This window comes from Phocoena sinus, chromosome 4, assembly GCF_008692025.1.
Source record: "Phocoena sinus isolate mPhoSin1 chromosome 4, mPhoSin1.pri, whole genome shotgun sequence".
Lineage (NCBI taxonomy): Eukaryota > Metazoa > Chordata > Mammalia > Artiodactyla > Phocoenidae > Phocoena > Phocoena sinus.
The window spans coordinates 72950113-72971350 of NC_045766.1; the positions used below are offsets into that span (position 1 = coordinate 72950113).

At 45.0% G+C, this 21238-nt stretch overlaps 1 protein-coding gene and 1 long non-coding RNA gene across 3 annotated transcripts in view; one reads left to right on the plus strand and one right to left on the minus strand.

Moving 5' to 3' along the window:
- Positions 1-15981, minus strand: part of LOC116752950 — a 43538-nt gene extending 27557 nt beyond the window's left edge. The window contains exons 1-3 of the long non-coding RNA XR_004349656.1: positions 15876-15981; positions 12396-12504; positions 10505-11465 (exon numbers count right to left, since the gene is read on the minus strand). This is a non-coding gene — a long non-coding RNA (uncharacterized LOC116752950). The remainder of the gene's footprint in view (positions 1-10504; positions 11466-12395; positions 12505-15875) is intronic.
- Positions 15982-16627: 646 nt separating this feature from the next.
- TNK2 (tyrosine kinase non receptor 2) overlaps positions 16628-21238 on the plus strand; it is a 37782-nt gene continuing 33171 nt past the window's right edge. For both annotated transcript variants that reach the window (XM_032629829.1, XM_032629833.1), the window contains exon 1: positions 16628-17433. The gene's annotated coding sequence lies outside the window, so the exon portion shown is untranslated. The remainder of the gene's footprint in view (positions 17434-21238) is intronic.

Sequence of the window (21238 nt, forward strand, 5' to 3'; positions counted from 1 at the left end):
GACTAGGGGCCAAAAAGCCTACCACACTGCCCACAGAGTCAGCCCACCACAACAGAAGAACCCATGCAGCCCTCTTAGGGGGGATTCCCTAAAGCATATAGCTTAGGTGATGAGAGAGGAGTGCACTGCTGGGATGCATATGACGTCACTTGCATACGAAGGTCACTTTTCCAAGGTCGAGAAATTTAACTAACATACCACATACATAAAAATACAAATAGCAACTTAGACAAAATGAGGTGGCAGAGGAGTATGTTCCAGATGAAGGAACAAAATAAAACCCAAGAAGAACTAAGTGAAGTAGAGATAGGCAATCTCCCTGAGAAACAGTTCAGAGCAATGATTGTAAAGATGATCAAAGCATTCAGGAGAAGAATGGATGCACAGAGTGAGAAGTTATGTTTTTAACAAAGAGTTAGAAAATATAAAGAAAAACCAAACAAAGATAAAGAATACAAAAACTGAAATGAAAAATACACAAGGAGGAATCAATAGTAAATTAAATGATACAGAGGAACAGATCAGTGAGCTGGAAGACAGAGTAGTGGAAATCACTGCTGCTGAACAGAAAAAAGAAAAAAGAATTAAAAAAATGAGGAGAGCTTGAGACTTCTGGAACAACATCAAATGCACTAGTATTCGTATTATAGGAATCCCAGGAGAAGAGAGCCTGAGGGCTGAGAAAATATAATATTCGAAGAGATAATAGATGAAAACTTCCTTAACATGGTAAAGGAAGCAGTCACCCAAGTCCAGGAAGTGCATAGAGTCCCATACAGGATTAACCAAAAGACATGTTGTAATAAAAATGACAAAAATTGAAGATAGAGAATATTAAAAGCAGCAAGGGAAAAGCAACAAATAACATACGAGGGAACTCCCATAAGGCTATCAGCTGATTTTCCTGCAGAAATTCTGCAGACCAGAAGGAAGTGGCACAATATGTTTAAAGTGATGAAAAGGAAGAACCTACAACCAAGAAACCTCTACCCAGGGAGACTCTCATTCAGATTTGATGGAGAAATCAGAAGCTTTACAGACAAGCAAAAGCTAAAAGAATTCCAAACCAGCTTTACAATAAATGCTAAAGGAACTTCTCTAGGTGAAAAAGAAAAGGCCACAACTAGAAACAAGAAAATTATGAAATGAAAGAGCTCATCAGTAAGAGAAAACATACAGTAAATACAAGAATTAATCCACACACAAAGCTAGTACGGAGGTTAAAAACAAAAGTAGCAAAATCATCTGTATCTGCACTAAGTAGTTAAGGGTTAAACAAAACAATTAGATGTAAAACATGATATCAAAAACAGTAATTGTGAGGGGAGAGAGTACAAATGGAAGGTATCTAAAATGTATTTGAAATTAAGGGATTGGCAACTTAAAACAAGTATGTGTATATGTGTGTGTGTGTGTGTGTGTGTGTATATATATACATACACACACACACACACATATATATATATTGCTATATAAAAATCTCACGGTAACCACAAATCAAAAATCTATAACAGATATACACAAAAAAAGAAAAAGGAATCTAAACACAAAGCTAAAGATAGCCATCAAATCACAAGAGAACAAAAGAAGAAAAGGGAAAAAAGACCTACAAATCCAAAACAATTAACAAAATGTCAATAGGAACACACATATCAATAATTACCTTAAATGTAAATGGACTAAATGCTCCAGCCAAAAGACATAAACTGGCTGAATGGATACAAAAACAAGACCCATGTATATGTTGCCTACAAGAGACTCACTTCAGAACTAGAGACACATACAGACTGAAAGTGAGGGGATGAAAAAAAGGTATTCCATGCAAATGGAAATCAATAGAAAGCTGGAGTAGCAATACTTATACCAGACAAAGTAGACTTTAAAATAAAGACTGTTACAAGAGACAAAGAAGGACACTACATAATGATCAAGAGATCAATCCAAGAAAATTGTAAATATATATGCCCCCAACATAGGAGCACCTCAATATATAAGGCAAGTGTTAACTCAATAATAGTAGGGGACTTTAACAGCCCACTTACATCAATGAATAGATCATCCAGACAGAAAAATCAGTAAAGAAACATAGGCTTAAATAAAACATGAGACCAAAGGGGATTTCACTGATACTTATAGAACATTCCATCTGAAAGCAGCAGAATACACATTCTTTTCAAGTGCACATGGAACATTCTCCAGGATAGATCACATGCTGGGGCATAAAGCAAGCCTCAGTAAATTTAAGAAAATTGAAATCATATCAAGCACCCTCTCTGACCATGCTACGAGATTAGAAATCAACTACAAGAAAAAAACTGTAAAGGCTAAACAATGTTACTAAACAACCAATAGATCACTGAAGAAATCAAATAGGAAAGCAAAATATACCTAGAGACAAATGAAAATGAAAACATGACAATCCAAAGCCTTTGGGACACAGCAAAAGCAGTTCTAAGAGGTAAGTTTATAGTGATACAAGCTTACCTCAGGAAACAAGAAAAATCTCAAATAAACAACCTAACCTTACACCTAAAGCAACTAAAAAAGAAGAACAAACAAAACACAAAGTTAGTAGAAGGAAAGACATCATAAAGATCAGAGCAGAAATAAGTGAAATAGAGACAAAGAAAACAATAGAAAAGATCAATGAAACTAAAAGTTGGGTCTTTGAAAAAATAAACAAAATTGGGAATTTCCTGCTTGTCTAGTGGTCAGGACTGGGCGCTTTCACTGCCGAGGCCTGGGTTCAGTTCCTGGTCAGGGAGCTAAGATCCCACAAGCCATGCAGTGCTGCCAAAAAAAAGAAAAGATAAAATTGATAAACCTTTAGCCAGACTCATCAAGAAAAATATGGAGAGGACCCAAATCAATAAAATTAGAAATAAGAAAGAAGTTACAACTGATGCCACAGAAATACAAAGCACTGTAAGAGCCTACTACAGGCAACTACATGCCAATAAAATGGACAACCTAAAAGAAATGGACAATTTCTTAGAAAGGTGCAATCTTCCAAGATTGAACCAGGAAGAAATACAAAAAAATGAACAGACCAATCACAAGTCCTGGAATTGAATTTGTGATTAAAAAACTTCCCAACATACAAAAGTCCAGGACCAGATAGCTTCACAGGTGAAATCTATCAAACATTTAGAGAAGAGTTAACACCTATCCTTCTGAAATTATTCCAAACAATTGCAGAAGAAGGAACACTCCCAAACTCATTCTGAGGCTGCCATCACCCTGATACCAAAACCCAACAAGGATACCACAAAAAAAGAAAGTTAAAGGCCAATAACACGGATGAACATAGAAGCAAAATTCCTTGACAAAATACTAGCAAACTGAATCAAACAATACATTAAAAGGATCATACACCATGATCAAGTGGGATTTATCCCAGGTTTGTAAGGATTCTTCAATACCCACAAATCAATCAGTGTGATACACCACACAGCAAATTGAAGAATAAAATCCAAATGATCATTTTAATCGATGCAGAAAAACTTTTGATAAAATTCAACTTCCATTTATGATAAAAACTCTTCAGAAAGTGGGCATAGAGGAAACATACCTCAACATAATAAAAGCCATATATGACAAACCCACAGCTAACATTATACTCAACAGTGAACAATTCTTCTAAGATCAGGAACAAGACAAGGATGTCCACTCTTGCCACTATTATTCAACATAGCCTTGGAAGTTCTAGCCACAGCAATTTGAGAAGAAAAAGAAATAAAAGGGATCCAAACTGGAAAAGAAGTAAAACTGTCACCGTTTGCAGATGACATGAGGCTCTACATAGAAAATTCTAAAGATGCTACCAGAAAACAACCAGAGCTCAACGAATTCAGTAAAGTTGCAGGATACAAAATTAATATACAGAAATCCGTTGCATTTCTATACACTTATAACAAGGGATCAGGAAGGGAAATTACAGGAAACAATCCCATTTACCACCACATCAGAAAGACTAAAATACCTAGGAATAAACCTACCTAAGGAGACAAAAGACCTGTTCTCTGAAAAACTATAAGATGCTGATGAAAGAAATCAAAGATGACACAAACAGATGGAAAGATATACCATGTTTCTGGATTGGAAGAATCAGTATTGTCAGATGACTATACTACCAAAGTAATTTACAGACTCAATGCAATCCCTATCAAATTACCAATAGCATTTTTCACAGAATTAGAACAAAAAATTTTACAATCTGTATGGCAATACAAAAGATCCCAAATAACCAAAGCAACCTTGAGAAAGAAAAACGGAGCTGGAGGAATCAGGTTCCCAGCCTTCAAACTATACTACAAAGCTACAGTAATCAAAACAGTATGGTACTGGCACAAAAACAGAAATATAGATCAACGGAACAGGATGGGAATTCCAGAGATAAACCCACGCACCTATGTTCACCTAAGCTATGACAAAGGAGGCAAGAATATACAACGGGCAAAAGACAGTCTCTTCAATAAGTGGTGCTGGGAAAACTGGACAGCTACATGTAAAAGAATAAAACTAGAACATTCTCTAACACCATACACACAAGTAAACTCAAAATGGACTAAAGACCTAAATGTAAGACTGGATACAATAAAACTCTTAGAGGACAGCATGGCAGAACACTCTCTGACATATTGTAGCAATATCTTTTTGGATCCACCTCCTAGAGTAATGAAAATAAAAACAAAAATAAATGGGACCTAATTAAACTTAAAAGCTTTTGCACAGCAAAGGAAACCATAAACAAAATGAAAAGACAACCCATAGAATAGGAGAAAATATTTGCAAATGAAGCAACCAACGAGGGATTAATCTCCAAAATATACAAACAGCTCATGCAGTTCAATATCAAAAAATACAAACAACCCAATCAAAAAATGGGAAGATCTAATAGACATTTCTCCAAAGAAGACATATAGATGGCCAAGAGGCACATGAAAAGATGCTCAACGTCACAAATTATTAGAGAAACGCAAGTGAAAAGTACAATGAGGGGACTTCCCTGGTGGTGCAGAGGTGAAGAATCTGCTTGCCAAGGCAGGAGACACGGGTTCGATCCCTGGTCTGGGAAGATCCCACATGCCACAGAACAACTAAGCCCATGCACCACAACTACTGAAGCCCATGCACCTAGAGCCCGTGCTCTGCAACAAGAGAAGCCACTGCAATGAGAAACCTGCGCACCACAACAAAGAGTAGCCTCTGCAACTAGAGAAAGCCCGTGTGCAGCAACAAAGACCCAACGTAGCCAAAAATAAATAAATAAAATAAAAATTTTTTAAAAGTACATTGAGGTATCACCTCACACTGGTCAGAATAGCCATCATCAAAATGTCTACAAACAATAAATGCTGGAGAGGGTGTGAAGAAAAAGGAACCCTCCTACACTATTTATGGGAATGTAAACTGGTACAACCATTACAGAGAACAGTATGGAGGTTCCTGAAAAAACTAAAAACAGAAGTACCATATGATCCAGCAATTCCTCTCCTGGGCATAAATCCAGAGAAAACCATAATTCGAAAAGATACACGCACCCCAATGTTCATACCAGCACTATTTACAATTGCCAAGACATGGAAACAACCTAAATGTCCATTGACAGAGGAATGGATAAGGAAGATGTGGTACATGTATATAATGGACTATTACTCAGCCATTAAAAAAGAATGAAATAATGTCATCTGCAGCGACATGGATGGACCTGGAGATCATCATACCAAGTGAAGTAAGTCAGACAGAGAAAGACAAATATCATGTGATATCACTTTTATGTGGAACCTAAAAAAATATGATACAAATGAACTTATTTACAAAACAGAAACAGACTTACAGACTTCAAAAACAAACTTACCGTTACCAAAGGGGAAAAGTGAGGGGAAGAGATAAATCAGGAGTTTGGGATTAACACATACACACTACTATATATAAAATAATCAACAAGGACCTACTGCACAGCACAGGAAACTCTATTCAATAGTCTGTAATAACCTATATGGGAAAAGAATCTGAAAAAGAATGGATATATGTATATGTATAACTGAATCACTTTGCCGTACACCTGAAATTAGCACATTGTAAATCAACTATACCCTAATATAAAGTAAAAATTAAATGAAAAGAAACCCAAGTGCCATGTGGGAAAAGATTGATACACTGATTTCATACAAATTGTAGCATCGCAAAAAAAAAAAGCATAGCATAAACCAAATCATAAGATAATTGACAAACTAATAAAAAATGTTTTCTCCATACATAAAAGGCTTCCTTAATGCCTAAAGAGATCCTATAACACCTTTCTGATGTAGCATCATTCCTGTGGCCCCTTCTCTTTTCTGTATTTTTTGCCGTTTCCTGCTCCTCTCCCTGCTGAAAATGTCTATCCTATGTAAGTGCTCACACCAAGGACCAGGAACCTCATCAGCTCAAAGTGTGTTTGACTATTATCCACGCAGGCTACCAGTGTTTAGGAAAAAACTATGTGCGAGTGCATTCATGCATGTATGAACTGGAAGGTAAGGAGGCCTGATGGCCTAACCTGTTCCCATGCTAGAACTCAGCCCCAGCCTTCCTTGATATCCAGCTATTCCCCTCAACTAATTCCATAAGGTGCTTTCTCATCACCCCCAACCAAGCATATAGAGACTGGCCCATATATAATTTCTATATGTAAATCATCAGAACTCACTAAGATATTCTTACTCCCTTCTGTTTTTGCAGCTCAGCTTTGGCGTGGTATATATGTATTTGCTAGAGGGGTTAGGAAGTTGGGAAAAAGAATTAGTAGAGTAGGAGCCCTGAATTTGGATCTGGGTCATGGAGATTCTAATCCAATTCAATCACCACCCTTAAATTGCTGGATGTCCTTGGGTAATCTGCTGTACATCTCAAGACCTCCGTTTCCTCACTTCTAAATGAGGGGGTTAGGCCTGCTGTTCTCTAAGATCCTTTCTAGCTCAAACAAAAAATCCCTCTCCCACTGAGAATGTATGTTTCCTCCCTCAAACCCAGATTTGATTCTATCCTCTTAGGGTACCTTTACAATCCTTTCTTACCCATCCCAATAGCTCAGATGTGCTACTGATGCGATTGTTAATCTGTCCTTATCTTGTAGACATTCTTCAGGCACTTATGCAGGTGCCCTGGATCTCCCCAACTAGTGTTTCCCATTGATTTAACCACCTGATCACCTCCTTTGGGGCTGTTGATATTGAGGTGTCTTGGACCCATGTTCTCCCTAACGGCACTAAGGTGGTAGCTGAGAGGAAGTGAGTCTGGGGAGGAGGAGGCAGGCTGGAGCCCTGCAGTGTCTGGGGTCTGCACAGAGTGCTAAAGGAGGGGATGTGGAAAGAGGCGGCCGAGGACCTGAGTCTGGTTCCTGGGCAAATGAGAGAGCCAGGGGAGTCGAGGAGAGAGGGCTGGATTTGAGAGTTTGGGTTCTGTTGCAACTTCCTCAGACTGGCATGACCAAAAGGAAGTGTCTGGTAGTCAATGAATGTCATGGTTCAAGAGGGCAGCCACAGATGCAGGGAGCTCTATCCTGTGGGCTTAATTAGCTCAGATGTGTGTGTGTTTGCAGGTAGGGGTGGCAATGAGTAGAAATTAGCTGACCAAGGTGCAGAGGTGGCCAAAAAAGCAGCAGGTATGAGCTTCCCTGGGATGGTCATCACTGGAACAGAAAGAGGAAGAACAGTCAGCTAAGGATTGTGCTGTATCTACACTACGAATGGGGAGATTTAAACAAAGATGGAGAGAGGAACAGCAGGGAGGTCCAAAAGTGAAAAAACACCTCAGTAGCCCTGAGTGTTCCTCATTTCTAAACTTAGCACAGTGAGTTCCAAGGAAAGCCAGATCTGGGGGATGTAAAGAAGGAGTAGGTGAAGAATAAAAGGAGCCAGTCCTTTATTTGTTTAGTCTTGCTTCCCCCAACTAGCAGTTTCCTTTTTTTTTTTTTTTTTGTGGTACACGGGCTTCTCACTGTTGTGGCCTCTCCCGTTGCAGAGCACAGGCTCTGGACGCGCAGGCTCAGCGGCCATGGCTCACGGGCCCAGCCGCTCCGCGGCATGTGGGATCTTCCCGGACCGGGGCACGAACCCGTGTCCCCTGCATCGGCAGGCGGACTCTCAACCACTGCACCACCAGGGAAGCCCAGCAGTTTCTTGATTATGCATATGGGTCATGTCTTCTTTGATTGTGCCTGACATTGGCTTGGGTACATGATAGATCAAGACTACATTCCATTAAAAAGGGAGATAAAGAATTAATATTGTTAAAATGGCCATACTACCCAAAGCAATCTACAGATTTAATGTGATCCCTATCAAATTACCTATGACATTTTTCACAGAACTAGAACAAATAATCCTAAAATTTATATGAAACCATGAAAGACCTAGAATTGTCAAAGCAATAAAGCAGGAGGCATGATCCTCCCAGACTTCAGACAATACTACAAAGCTACAGTAATCAAAATGGCATGGTTTTGACACAAAAACAGACATATGGACCAATGGAACAGAATAGAGAGCCCAGAAATAAACACACCTATGGTCAACTAATCTTCAACAAAGGAGGAAAGAATATACAATGGAGAAAAGACGGTCTTCAAGTGTTGCTGGGAATGCTGGACAGCCATATATAAATCAGTGAAATTAGAACACTCCCTCACACCATACACAAAAATAAACTCAAAATGGCTTAAAGACTTAAGTATAAGACATGATACATAAACTCCCTAGAAGAGAACATAGGCAATACATTCTCTGACATAAATCGTCGCAATGTTTTCTTAGGTCAATCTCCCAAAGTAATAGAAATAAAAGGAAAAATAAACAAATGGGAGCTAACCAAACTTATAAGCTTTTGCACAGCAAAGGAAACAATGAACAAAATGAAAAGACAACCTACAGAATGTGAGAAAATACTTACAAATGATGCAACCAACAAGGGTTTAATTTCCAAAATATACAAACAGCTCATACAACTCAATAACAAAAAACCAAACAACCCAATCAAAAAATGGGCAGAAGACCTAAACAGACATTTCTCCAAAGAACACATACAGATGGCCAAAAGGCACATGAAAAGAGGCTTGACATTGCTAATTATCAGAGAAATGCAAATCAAAACTACAATGAGGTATCACTTTACACCAGTCAGAATGGTCATCATCAAAAAGTCTACAAACAATAAATAAATGCTGGAGAGGGTGTGGAGAAAAGGGAACCCTCCTACACTTTTGGTGGGAATGTAAATTGGTGCAGCCACTATGGAGAACAGTGTCGAGTTTAGTTTTCCTTAAAAAAGGAAACTAAACAGTTTTAGTTTTCCTTAAAAAACTAAAAAAAGAACTACCTTATTATCCAGCAATCCCACTCCCAGGCATATATCCAGAAAAAACAGAAACTCTAATTCGATAAGATACTTGCACCCCAATGTTCATAGCAGCACTATTTACAATAGCCAAGACATGGAAGCAACCTAAATGTCTATTGACAGATGAATGGATAAAGAAGATGTGGTGTATATATACAATGGAATATTATTCAGCCATTAAAAAGAATGAAATAATGCCATTTGCAGCAACATGGATGGACCTGGAGATCATCATACTAAGTGGGGTAAGTCAGACAGAGAAAGACAAATACCATATGATATCACTTATATGTGGAATCTAAAGAAAATGATACAAATGAACTTATTTACCAAACAGAAACAGACTCATAGATGTAGAAAGCCAACTTATGGTCACCAAAGGGGAAAGGGGAGGGGGAGGGATAAATTAGGAGTTTGGAACTAGCAGATACAAACTACTATATATAAAATACATAAACAACAAGGACCTACTGTATAGCCAAAGGAACTATATTCAATATCTTGTAATAAACTATAATGGAAAAGAATATGAAAAAGAATATATATATGTATAGCTGAATCACTTTGCTGTACACCAGAAACTAACACAGCATTGTAAATCAACTAAACTTCAATCTAAAGAAATAAATTTTCTGAGGCAAAAACAACCAAAAGAACCCAGATGAATGGATAAAGAAGCTGTAACACACACACACACACACACACACACACACACACACACACACACACACACACAATGGAATACTACTCAGCCATAAAAGAGAACAAAATTTTGCCATGTGCAGCAACACGGATGGACTTGGAGGGCATTATGCTAAGTAGCATAAATCAGACAGAGAAAGACAAATACTGTATGCTATCACTTATATGTGGAATCTAAAAAATACAAAAAACTAATGAATAAAACAAAAAAGCAGACTTGCAGATACAGAGAACAAACTAATATCAGTGAGGGGGAGGGTGTAGGGGTGGGGGAATGGGAGGTACAAACTACTGGGTGTAAGATAGGTTCAACGGTGTATTGTACAACAGGGGGAATACAACCAATATTTTGTAATAACTGTAAATGGAAAGTAACCTTTAAAAACTGTATTAAAAGTTTAAAAAATAAATAAAAGAGTACCTGGACACAGTAGTCTGTTGGTTACCAACTTCAACTCTAGGTGTCCACCAGAGGGCGTCAGAACCCAGGACTATGGCTTCATCCTGAATAGCCCATGTTGATCCAGGGCTTGTAATCTCTGGACTCATCTGGCTCTTTCTCTAGCAGGGCAGAGGGGGCAGGGTGTGGGAGCAGCTGGCAGCACCTCCTCCCACTGCCCTAGTAAGGTTTTGAAAATGTTTGAACTGCCTGGGGGCATGTGAGCCCAGCCCCCGGAGCAGCTCTGGGGAGCTCTGACTTGCTTGATAAGGTGAAGGCACAGGTCTGTTCTTGGTCCTGGGAGGATGTGACCTGGGTTAGCAGGTAGCCCCACGCCAAAGAATTCCTTCAGAAATCCCTCCCTTCACCTCCACTAAGGGGCAAATGGTCCATTCCTAAGAAATCTCTTGCCCTTTGTCATACTGGATCGTTTTGCTCAGACACCAGACCTGACCCCACACCTCACTTCCCTCCCACCTCAGCTCAGGCAGTGGGGATACTCCAGGGAACCAGCACCCACTGTTTCTGGTTGCACACTGGAATCACCAGGGGAGCTTATAAAACCTATGGATGCTGAGCCCCACCCCAGAGATTCCAACTGAATTGTTCTGGGGTGGGACCTGGGCAGCAGTGTTTTTAAAAGCCTCCCATGTGATTCTTATGTACAGCATTATTGAGAATCTCTGGATTCAAGGCCTTGCTAACCAAGTGTAGGAGCTTGACAGAAATGTAGAATCACAGCATCCCCTTCCCAGCTTGCTGAATCAGAACCTGCCTTTCAAGCAGACGCCTGGGTCATTCAGGGGCACACTGCAGTTTAAGAGGCACTGGTCTAGTCAGCATACTATTCTACTCCGTCCACGCTCACTCCCCAGGCCTGAACCACAGCCTCCACAGCTTTCTCAGGTTGGAGCACTGGCCTTCAGAAGTCTTTGCCTCTGACCTGCAGAAAGAAACACATTTTATATCAAGATGTAGAGCACACCCGTGTATATATAATGAAACCATACCTTTACTATTGTTACCAAACCAAACTTCAGTCTATTTACTCGGGTACAGTAAAGCCCATCTGCTGACACCAGATTGTGGTGAAGGAAAGCGAAGCGTTTATTGCAGGGCACCAAGCAAGGAGTCCAGGCTGCTAGTGCTCCAAAGACCCAACTCCCTGATGGCTTTCAGGGAAAGGTTTTTAAAGACAGGGTGAGAGAAAAGGGTGGATGATCAGCTCGTGGACATTCTTCTGATTGGTTGTTGGTGAGTAATTGGGAATCAACATCATCAACCTCCTGATTCCAACTGGTCTGGGGTCTACGTGCTTGTGGGCAGCATGCAGTTCACTTCTTCCACTTCGTGGGGGTTTTAGTAGCTGTCAAACAGCTCAAAGGATATGATCCAGTATATTATCTATAGCCCTTGAGGAGGAACTAACAGTCCTTGACTTTGTTTAATGACTAAACTATTATTATTCTGTCTTGCTTGGCTGTTTTCCTTTCTTTCCGCATTTTCTTACTTCTCTGATTAAATTTATTCTTTGGAAGTTGGGGAAGGCCTAGGAGGCTAAAGTTTTTCTACAGACAAGAGGGAGGCAGAGGACTTGGTGGGTGGTAGGGTCTGTCCTGGGAAGGCCCCATAGGGTCCTGCTTGGTTACACTATCTGTGATGCAATCTCATCCATTCAATAGATATTGCTGGCACCTACTGTATACTTGGCATTGTTCTAGGTGCCTGTGCCAGTCTTATCCCCAGACAAAATTTCCTGTCATTGTGGAGTTTATGTTGGTGGGCGGAGGCCAGGGAGGGTTGTCAGAAAGTTAAAAGTAAATCATAAATATGAAGGACATGCTTGAAGATTATAGTTTCTTTTACAACTTACATTTGGGGGGACTTCCGGATCCTGATTATGGTGTTTCTTGATCTCGGTGCTGGGTATATTCACTTTGTAAAATGCCCAAGTCTTTGCACTTCTCTGGATGCATGTTATACTTCAGTGAAAAGTTCAGAAAATTATATTCTGATATTTTCTATTACTGTCCTCTTTCATTAAAAAAAAAAAAGCCAGGGCTTCCCTGGTGGCGCAGTAGCTGAGAGTCTGCCTGCCAATGCAAGGGACACGGGTTCGTGCCCCGGTCTGGGAAGATCCCACATGCCGTGGAGTGGCTAGGCCCGTGAGCCATGGCCGCTGAGCCTGTGCGTCCGGAGCCTGTGCTCCGCAGTGGAAGGGGCCACAGCAGTGACAGGCCCGTGTACCGCAAAAAAAAAAAAGAAAGAAAAGAAAGCCAGTTAAGGGACTTCCCTGGTGGCGCAGTGATAAAGAATCCACCTGCTAATGCAGGGGACATGGGTTAAAGCCCAGTCTGGGAAGATCCCACATGCCGTGGAGCAACTAAGCCCATGTGCCACAACTACTGAGCCTGTGCTCTAGAGCCCACAAGCCACAACTACTGAGCCCATGTGCCACAACTACTGAAGCTCACGTGCCTAGAGCCCATGCTGTGCAACGAGAAGCCACTGCAATGAGAAGCCCATTCACTGCAACTAGAGAAAGCCCACATGCAGCAATGAAGACCCAACGCAGCCAAAAAAAAAAGCCAGTTAAAACTCACTAAATTCAGTGCACCTCCAGCTAATAGTTTGCAAGAGTAGTTTAAAAAACATTGCTCTATTTTAAAAAACAAAACAGAACCCAAAAAACCTTCAGCCCAACCACTCCGCAGTATCAACACTCTTGGCCGAGCACCTGCTTACAGGTATGAGCCAGGCTGCCTTCACCACCCGCTGCAGCCTTCCTTGCCCTCCTGCTTACCCCAAACATGCAACCATCTCACAGTGGAGATTCTTCAAGGCACTGCCACAAGCCTCCCTCAAGCAGCTTGGGCTGCCTCTGCTTAGAACTAGACCTGACAAGCCCTTCTCCCTGCAGAATCACTCTCCTGTGGGCAGCTCTTTTCAAGCTTCAGATCTGGGAAGAGACTGGAACAGGCACATTGGAGGGTTGGGGTTATCCCCCCAGCCTCCTGAATCTCCTAAGCCTTGTGTTTCTAGCCTGTGTCTCATTTCCTCCATTGTGCTGTCAGTCCCCTTGGGAGAGAGCAGTCTCCTCAGCTACCAGTACCAGAGTCAAACACAATGAAGAGAAGGAGACATGCTCCAAGACAACTTCCATCACAGCCCCAGTGCTCAATGTGGTGGTGGGGACAGTCCAGGAGCTGAGATGGCAGGATGGGGGAAGGGAGCAGGAGACCTCTTTTCTGTGAGCCTAAAGCTCCAGATAACCCTGCACTAGGGATGTTGGAGGCATGGGTCTGGCTCTTGAGAGCAACTGGAAGGGAGATGGGAGAATGGGGAGCTGGGCTTCCCTAAGAGAATCACCCAGCAGAACAATCCAGCATGTAGGTGCTTTGACCTTTTGCCTTGTTTGATTTAGAGCTTGATTTACCAGCAGAGAAACTTGCTCCAAATCAGTTGTTTGCATCTATTGATCCCCAAAATCTGGTCAGACTGATGCCAAAAATCTTGGCTCTCTGTGTACCAATGCCAAACAGAAATACAGAGTTTTGGAGAAACAAGAAAAATGGCTTTAATCTTTGTCTGGCAAAGGGGAAAACACAGCAGGCTAGCACCTCAAGAACTGTACCCCCCCTTCCCGGGGAATCAGACAAGATCTTACAGGTGGGGCTCACAGTCCAGGGTATATGATAAGGATCAAAATTGTGAAGGTCTTGCATTCTTCTTGCATTATTTCAAAACAGTCACAGCTGGTGTCAGGCAGCTGGGTAACTGGGTCTAGCAGCCCAGTACTTGAGCCTGTTTGTCTCTGGTTTATCTTTTTTTCTGAAATGCAAAAGGCTACAAGGGGTGATTTGTTATAAGGGAGTGCAGGGTAGTAGGGCATGATGTAATTTACATAGAGTTAGGGGGTATTACCATGCAGGATGTAATTCACATAGTGTCAGGGAGTAATAGGTTAGCTTTGTGAAGGACAAATCTAGTTACAGACACTACAGATTAGCAACAAAGCTAGGAGTGATTAACCCTTTCCATCCCATTTGTTTCTTCTCTAGCCTGTACACTGTTCCCTTTACTTTCCTTGTTCTCAGAAGAGGAAAAACTTCATTTCTATTTTTGTTGCAACAAATTCCCCAGTGCTAGTTCATTCCGTCCATATTAATGGAGGAAGGGAAACGGGCGTCATTCTTGTCTGGCTGAGGACAAAACTTCAGTTTTGCTCCACTTGACAATCACCAGCTGTCCAGCCCAGGGGCCCATCTATTACTTTAAAACCTGACGCTTCCCAAAGCTCCTGGGTATGGTGTTGCTTTGTTGTGCCTTATTGGTTCAGAGCAGACTTGGGAGTCAGAAAAGTGGATTTGAATTCTGGCTTCACTACTACCAGCTGTTACTTAATCGTGTAGAGCCTCAGTTCTATCACCTGTGGAGTACTGCCTGCCCTAGACCCTGTCTCGGCCCAGGTGGGGTGCATTCAACTTCCTGCTCAGTGGCCCTGGCTGCATGGTGAAGGGCAACCCCCTTACACACACTGTTATCGAATGATTTAGTAGAAAGTTGCCTTGCTCACCTCACAGGGAAAGACGCCATGACCCAAATCCACCCAGTACAGCCCCCCCATAGCTGTCTAGAACCCGCCCCCTTCTCATTGTCCTACTGTCCTCAGGCCAGAGCCCTTGGGCTCAATGCTGGAAAATAAGAGTGCAAGAGTCACCCTTACACAGTTCTCTGATGTCTGATCCCTGGGACAATTCTGTCTGGAGTTGTTTTATTATTAAACGCATCTTATAGATGAGGTACAGTCAGAAACGGCCAACTTGCCCTAGCTTTTGGGTTCTAAGCTTGGCAGCCCAAGGCTGCCTCCAGCTGCGCTAGGATCTGGGTCTGCAGGTTGCACTATCACTGGGAGAAGGAGCTCTGAATTTTCTCCTCCTTTCGGGGTACAGACCCAAGAGGGAGCAGTGCAAGAGGGAGGAAGACTCCCTTTGCCTGGGACTCTTTCTGCCTGTATTCCCAGCAGGAAGTGTCACAGGCCTGAGCCCGGCTCTCCCTTGGCCCCAGGGAAAAGGTGGAGGCAGCCCAGGTTCATAGGTCTCTGGGCTGTTGCTGAAAGATTAGGACTAGGGTCTCTCTCTGCAGTCAAACACTCACTGGATCGGGACCTTGGAAACTTTCCGGTCCAGTCTCCTCTTCATTTTAGAAACGAAGCAACTGAGGCCAGAGGTAAGTATTTTTTTACACTCATAAGTCAGGAGCAGCTGAACTGCTACTTAGGAATCGAGACTCCTATTTCAGCGCTCCTCCATTGGGCCCTGTTGACTACACCGTCTCAGTGTGCACTCCCTACCTTCTGCTTCACCTCTTCTCCCTCTGGCTCCACAGGAAGGCGCAAGCAGGGCTTCTGGTGGGATGAAGAAGGGGGAGCAGTAGAGGCTCTGGAGGAAGAAGTAAGTGGGACATGGCCCCTTAAGGGCCCCCGCCCGGCCCCCAACCCGGCCAGGCTCCGCCCCCCTCGGGCAGCGCAGGCGCAGGCTGGCTCCAGGAACCCCCGGCGGGAGGGCGGGCGCTCTCTTGGTTCTCGGGCCGGGGGCGTGGGGCCGCAGCACCCTGCGGGGGCCCTGCGCAGGGCCCGGCGCCCGGCGGGCGGACGTCGACGCCCAGGAGCAAGGGCTGGGAGCCAGGGACCGGGACGTGGGGGCGGAGCGGGAGGGGTCGCGACCCCGCAGCCCCCTCCCCCGGGGGACGGGGCGGAAGGAACCGGGGTAGGGGGCGGTGTGAGCGGACGGCGAGGGCAGCACCATCTGGAGGGGCGGGACCCAGCGCGGCCTCTGGTGGGCAGGAGAGTGCGTTGGGCAGTGCCGGCTGGGGGGCCCTAGGCCAGGAGCGCAGGAGGAGCGTGGCGGGCTCTGCCCAGCGCTGCAGGAGCAGCATCCGCAGCGGATCGGGGTTCTCAGGCTGGGGCCCGCAGCAGCTCCGCGGGCTGAAGCTCGGCGTGGAGGAGCAGGGGGGCGTGGGGTCCGGCCGTGCAGGAGGAGGGCGGGGTGGGCCCGGGGGGTGCAGGAGCGGGGCGGCCGGGGCCGCGAGCCTAGCCTGGGGGTGGTGTGGGGGCCTGCGGACAGCACGGACTGGAGGCGCCCGCCGCCGTGGACGGGCTCCGCGGGCTGGCCTGTGGTGCAGGAGGAGGGGCTTGGGCCCCCGCAAGCAGTACCAGGAGAAAGGGGGAGGCAGCCCCGCAGTGCAGGAACGGGGGGAGGCTCGCACCGGGGTGCAGGAGCAGGGGGAGGGGAGCCACGCAGGCTGCTACAGCAGCCCGAGCAGCTGTCCGAGCTCGGGGACGGCCTCTGGGAGAGCAGAGACGAGCTCGAAAGTTCCGAGGAGCGGGGGGAGCAGTACTGGGAGAGCTGCGGGCACCTCAGAGGGGAGGCAGAGGTCCTGGGAGTGGCCCCGGCACGCCGCAAGAGACTCGAAGTGGTGGGGGAGGGCCCGGCCAGTGGGGCCCCAGGGGCCTGAGGGAGAGGGGCGCCTGGGGGTGCAGGAAGCAAATTGGCTACCCGGGGTGCAGGAAGGGCAGGTTGTGCGGGCTGTCCAGGAAACATACCTGGACAGGAAAGGGTCCCAGGAGGGAGACGGACCCCTGGAGGGACACAGGATCCGGAGGCGCAGGCGGAGGAGGAGGTGGTAACTCACAGGCCGGCTGCTCAGCATCAGCATCGGGCCGAGCCAGGGCCGTGGTGAGAGCAAGATGTAGGGGTTTGGGGAGTGGGGGGCAGAAGAGCGCCGTGAACCTAGGAGCGTTGGAAACCACTGCCCCAATAGCAGGCAGTGTCCTGCTGGGTCCTTTTCTGCCACCTCAGCCGGGACATCAATAGAAGCTTTGTCTGCAGAGAGCCAGTGGAAGGCAGCAGGTAAGGAAGCCCAACTCTGTTCTCAGCTGGAATTGGTGTGTTTGGAAGGAGGGGGCTGCAGTTATCTCAGGAGAGCGTGGTCTCCACACTACCTTTTTTCATTCCCCTGTGTTTAAACCTGGAGAGGAATGAAGCAGTGCAGTGTTCAACAGCGAGACAGGATCCCTCCCCCCAGTACTGTATATGCCAACTGGAGTGATGGGATATTTCCTTAGAGTCTAGACTGGCGTGAGAACTGTCTGGGTGGCTGCAGCCTGGGCAGAAGGGAGAGAGGGGTAGTCCCAGGCTGAGGTTGCAGAGGAAGTAGTCATCTCTCCACCCCTCCACCCCCGCTTCACCCGTTTACCGGTGGAGATAGGGGTGCCTCCATGCCATAGCTGGGTTGGTGCAATCAGCACACGCTGCTTCACGTCCTCTAATACGTGTTCCAAAAAAGGGAAGGGGCAGCATTGCATTAACAGGACCTTATCTTGTAACCCTCTTGGCCACGTGAGCTGAGATGTCAGCGTGGCAGCCGGTAACTTGGGCACGAGCCTGGCCTGCTCCTGCCACACCTTCTTGTCACATTTGATTAATACTGAGGGCCCAGAGCCAAGGATAAATAGTGGGCAGAAGGGTGGAGAGCTGGTGAGGACTTCTGTCCTCCATGTGGGCTCTCAGGACCCCAACCTGAAAGTGTGGGATAGGAGAGGTTATCTGTACTGCTGGACTCTGGGCATCCTCGGTGGCCCAGACCTCAGCCCCACCCATGGAGGTGGACAGATGGGCAGCTGTGGCATCATGGGTTCTGTACCAGCCAGGGCCAGCTCTCAGCCCAGCTTAGAGGTGGGGCTTGCAGAGGTGGGGGCTAGATTTGGCTTCCTGTTGACTTCCTCATGGCCTCGGTGCCAGGCCTATTCATTCCTGCCCCACAGGGGCTTGGTTGGCCACTTCTGGGCCTCATCTGCCTAGGGACGTTCACCTCTTACCTGGCGCTGTCTGGGTTCTTGCTTCTCTAGTCCTCGGGTGGGGGTGGGTACAGAGTTGCTGCCTGTCTCGGGGCCTTAGCCAAGACCCATCTCTGCCCTACCCCAAGGAGTGGCTCTGAGTCAGATGGCCCCCAGAGCCCTATCCCAACCGGACTGGATGGAGATAGTCCTTTTCTGTTGGGGCAGGGGGAGTGGTGGTCACGTCCTAAGCAGGCAGCTGCTGGGACTCTGCTGGAGGAGCCAGTTAGCCTGCTCCCCATGCAGACCCAGACTTGACTGTCAGCTTCGTCCCATGCCTGCCTGTCATCCTGCCACCCCAAACACTCATGCACCGGAAGTTCAGCTGCTGTGTCCAAGGTGTCTGGCTCTTCTGGGACGGCCAGACTGGTTCTTGCGCTCTGGCTTCAATGGAGAGAACTGTTCTAAACGTGTGCACGTAAGCATACATGTTCACCCCGTTTCAGGTTGATTCTTGAATTTGTGGTAGATGAAGAGAAAGAGGACTTTGGCGGATCTGGGTTTACTAGCTGTGTAACTAGTGTGTAACTAGGATAACATTTCTGGGCTTCAGTTCCTTGTCTGTGAGGCAGGCCCTGGTTTTCCCTACAGTGTCCTGAGTGCAGAGGGCTCAGACCCTTGTTTGCCAGCCTAGCATCCACCTTCCCAGGAGCCATGGCCAGTGGACATTAGGCAGGAGGGGTTAGCGCTACCAGACCTTTTCCTCTAGCCCCTGAGCCCACAATTATCCCCCTGCCCTGTGCTTTATCCTGGAAGATGAAGTGTTTGTTTTTAATAATAGCTTTATTGAGGTATAATGACATATGGTAAATGGCACATATTTAAAACATAATTTAATAAGTTTTAACATATGTGTATACCTGTGAAACCACCACCACAATCAAGATAATGAACATACCCGTTATTCCCAAACTCCCAAAAGTTTTTTGTGCCCCTTTGTAATCCCTCCGTCCCACCCCTCCGTTGTCATCCCCCTTCCCCAGGTAACAATAGTCTGCTTTCTGTCACTATACATTAGTTCGCATTGCCTAAAATTTATGTAAATGGAGTCATACAGTATGTGCTCTTTTTTTTTTTTGCCTGGCTTTTTTCACTCAACCTAATTATTTTGAGATTCATCCATGTTTTTGTGGGTATTGACTGCTTATTCCTTTTTATTGCTGAGTAGTATACCACAGTCTGTTTATCCATTTACCTTCTGATGGGTTGTTTTCAGTTTTTGGTTGTTACAAGTAAAACTGCTATGAACATATGTGTAAGTCTTTGTACGGACATATGCTTTTTTTTTCTTGGGTAAATCCTTAGGACTGGAATAGTTGGATCATATGGTAGGTATACATTTAATTTTTAACAAACCGCCAGACTGTTTTCTAAAGTGGTTGTACCATTTTATGTACCCACCAGCTGTGTATGAAAGTTCTAGTTTGTTCACTACTTTGTCAGCACTTGGTATGATCAGTCTCTTTAAATTTAGACATACTAATAGGTCTGTAATGGTATCTCATTTTGGTTTTAATTTACATTTCTCTAATGACGAATGTTGAGCATCTTTTCATCTTATTTGCCTTCTGTATATCTTTGGGGATGTGTCTGTTCAAATTGTTTACCCACTTATTCATTGTGTGGGGTTTTTTTTCATACTAAGTTTTGGGAGTTTCTTTTATATTCTGGATTCAAGCCTTTTATGGGATATGTGATTTGCAAGTATTTTCTTCTAGGCTCTAGCTTGCACTTTAATTCTCCTGCGGTACGCGGGCCTCTCACTGTTGTGGCCTCTCCCATTGCGGAGCACAGGCTCCGGACACGCAGGCTCAGCGGCCATGGCTCACGGGCCTAGCCGCTCCGCAGCATGTGGGATCTTCCCGGACTGGGGCACGAACCCGTGTCCCCTGCATGAGCAGACGGACGCTCAACCACTGCGCCACCAGGGAAGCCTTTGGGTGGTTCTTTTCCCCAGCCTTGGGTAGTTCCCATACATGTGACGATCAGTACTCAGCTTACTGCTCAAGGGGGGCCTTTTACAGACTTCTGTGGTGCTCTCTCTTCTGTGATGCTCTGTTCTGTGAATTCTGGCCACTTGAGTTTCCCCAGAGTCTCAGCTTCATCTCTTCAACTCAGAGAGTCCTTTGGGGTCCAACTGGTCCCCTTCCCTTTTCTGTAGCCTGGAAACCCAACCATAGGGCTGACCTCCTTTGTTTCCTATCTCCTAGGTATCACTGACCTTTGCATCTTGATGTCTGGTGTCTTCAAAACCATTTTGTATATTTTGTCCATTTTTCTGTTGTTTCTGTCAGGAGGGTAAGTCTGATCCGTGTTATTCCATCTTGGCCAAAGATGAGGATTTTACTTTAATTCCCTCATTCCCACCCTGCTACTCATCCCATCTTCCAGCCCATCCACTTTGGGCGTATCTCATGTTTTCTTCAATCTACTGTTCATTGTTTATATTGTTATGGTGTAATAAACTGTGACTTTTCCTTTCCTGGGCACCGTTTTGTTCTTCCTGGAGTTGCTTTTTTATTTGCTTAGTTTTCTATGTACTTTTCAATTAATTAAACTCTCCAGTAGCTGTATAAATTTCTCAGGGTGTCAATTCCATTAGGTATTCTATCAAATTCACCTCTCTGAAGAAGTCTCTTTCAGAGCCTTGTACCCTAAAGCGGCATGGACTAATTGCTCTCTATCCCTGATGCTTAGCTGTCCTCCTGGGATCTCCCTTTCAGCATCTTGGGCATTTCCTTCACTGCCTTTCTGTGCCTTTCTCTCCTGTTTCCTATCTTCCCCTTTGTTGGTTTATTCTCTAGTTTGGTAGAGTACAT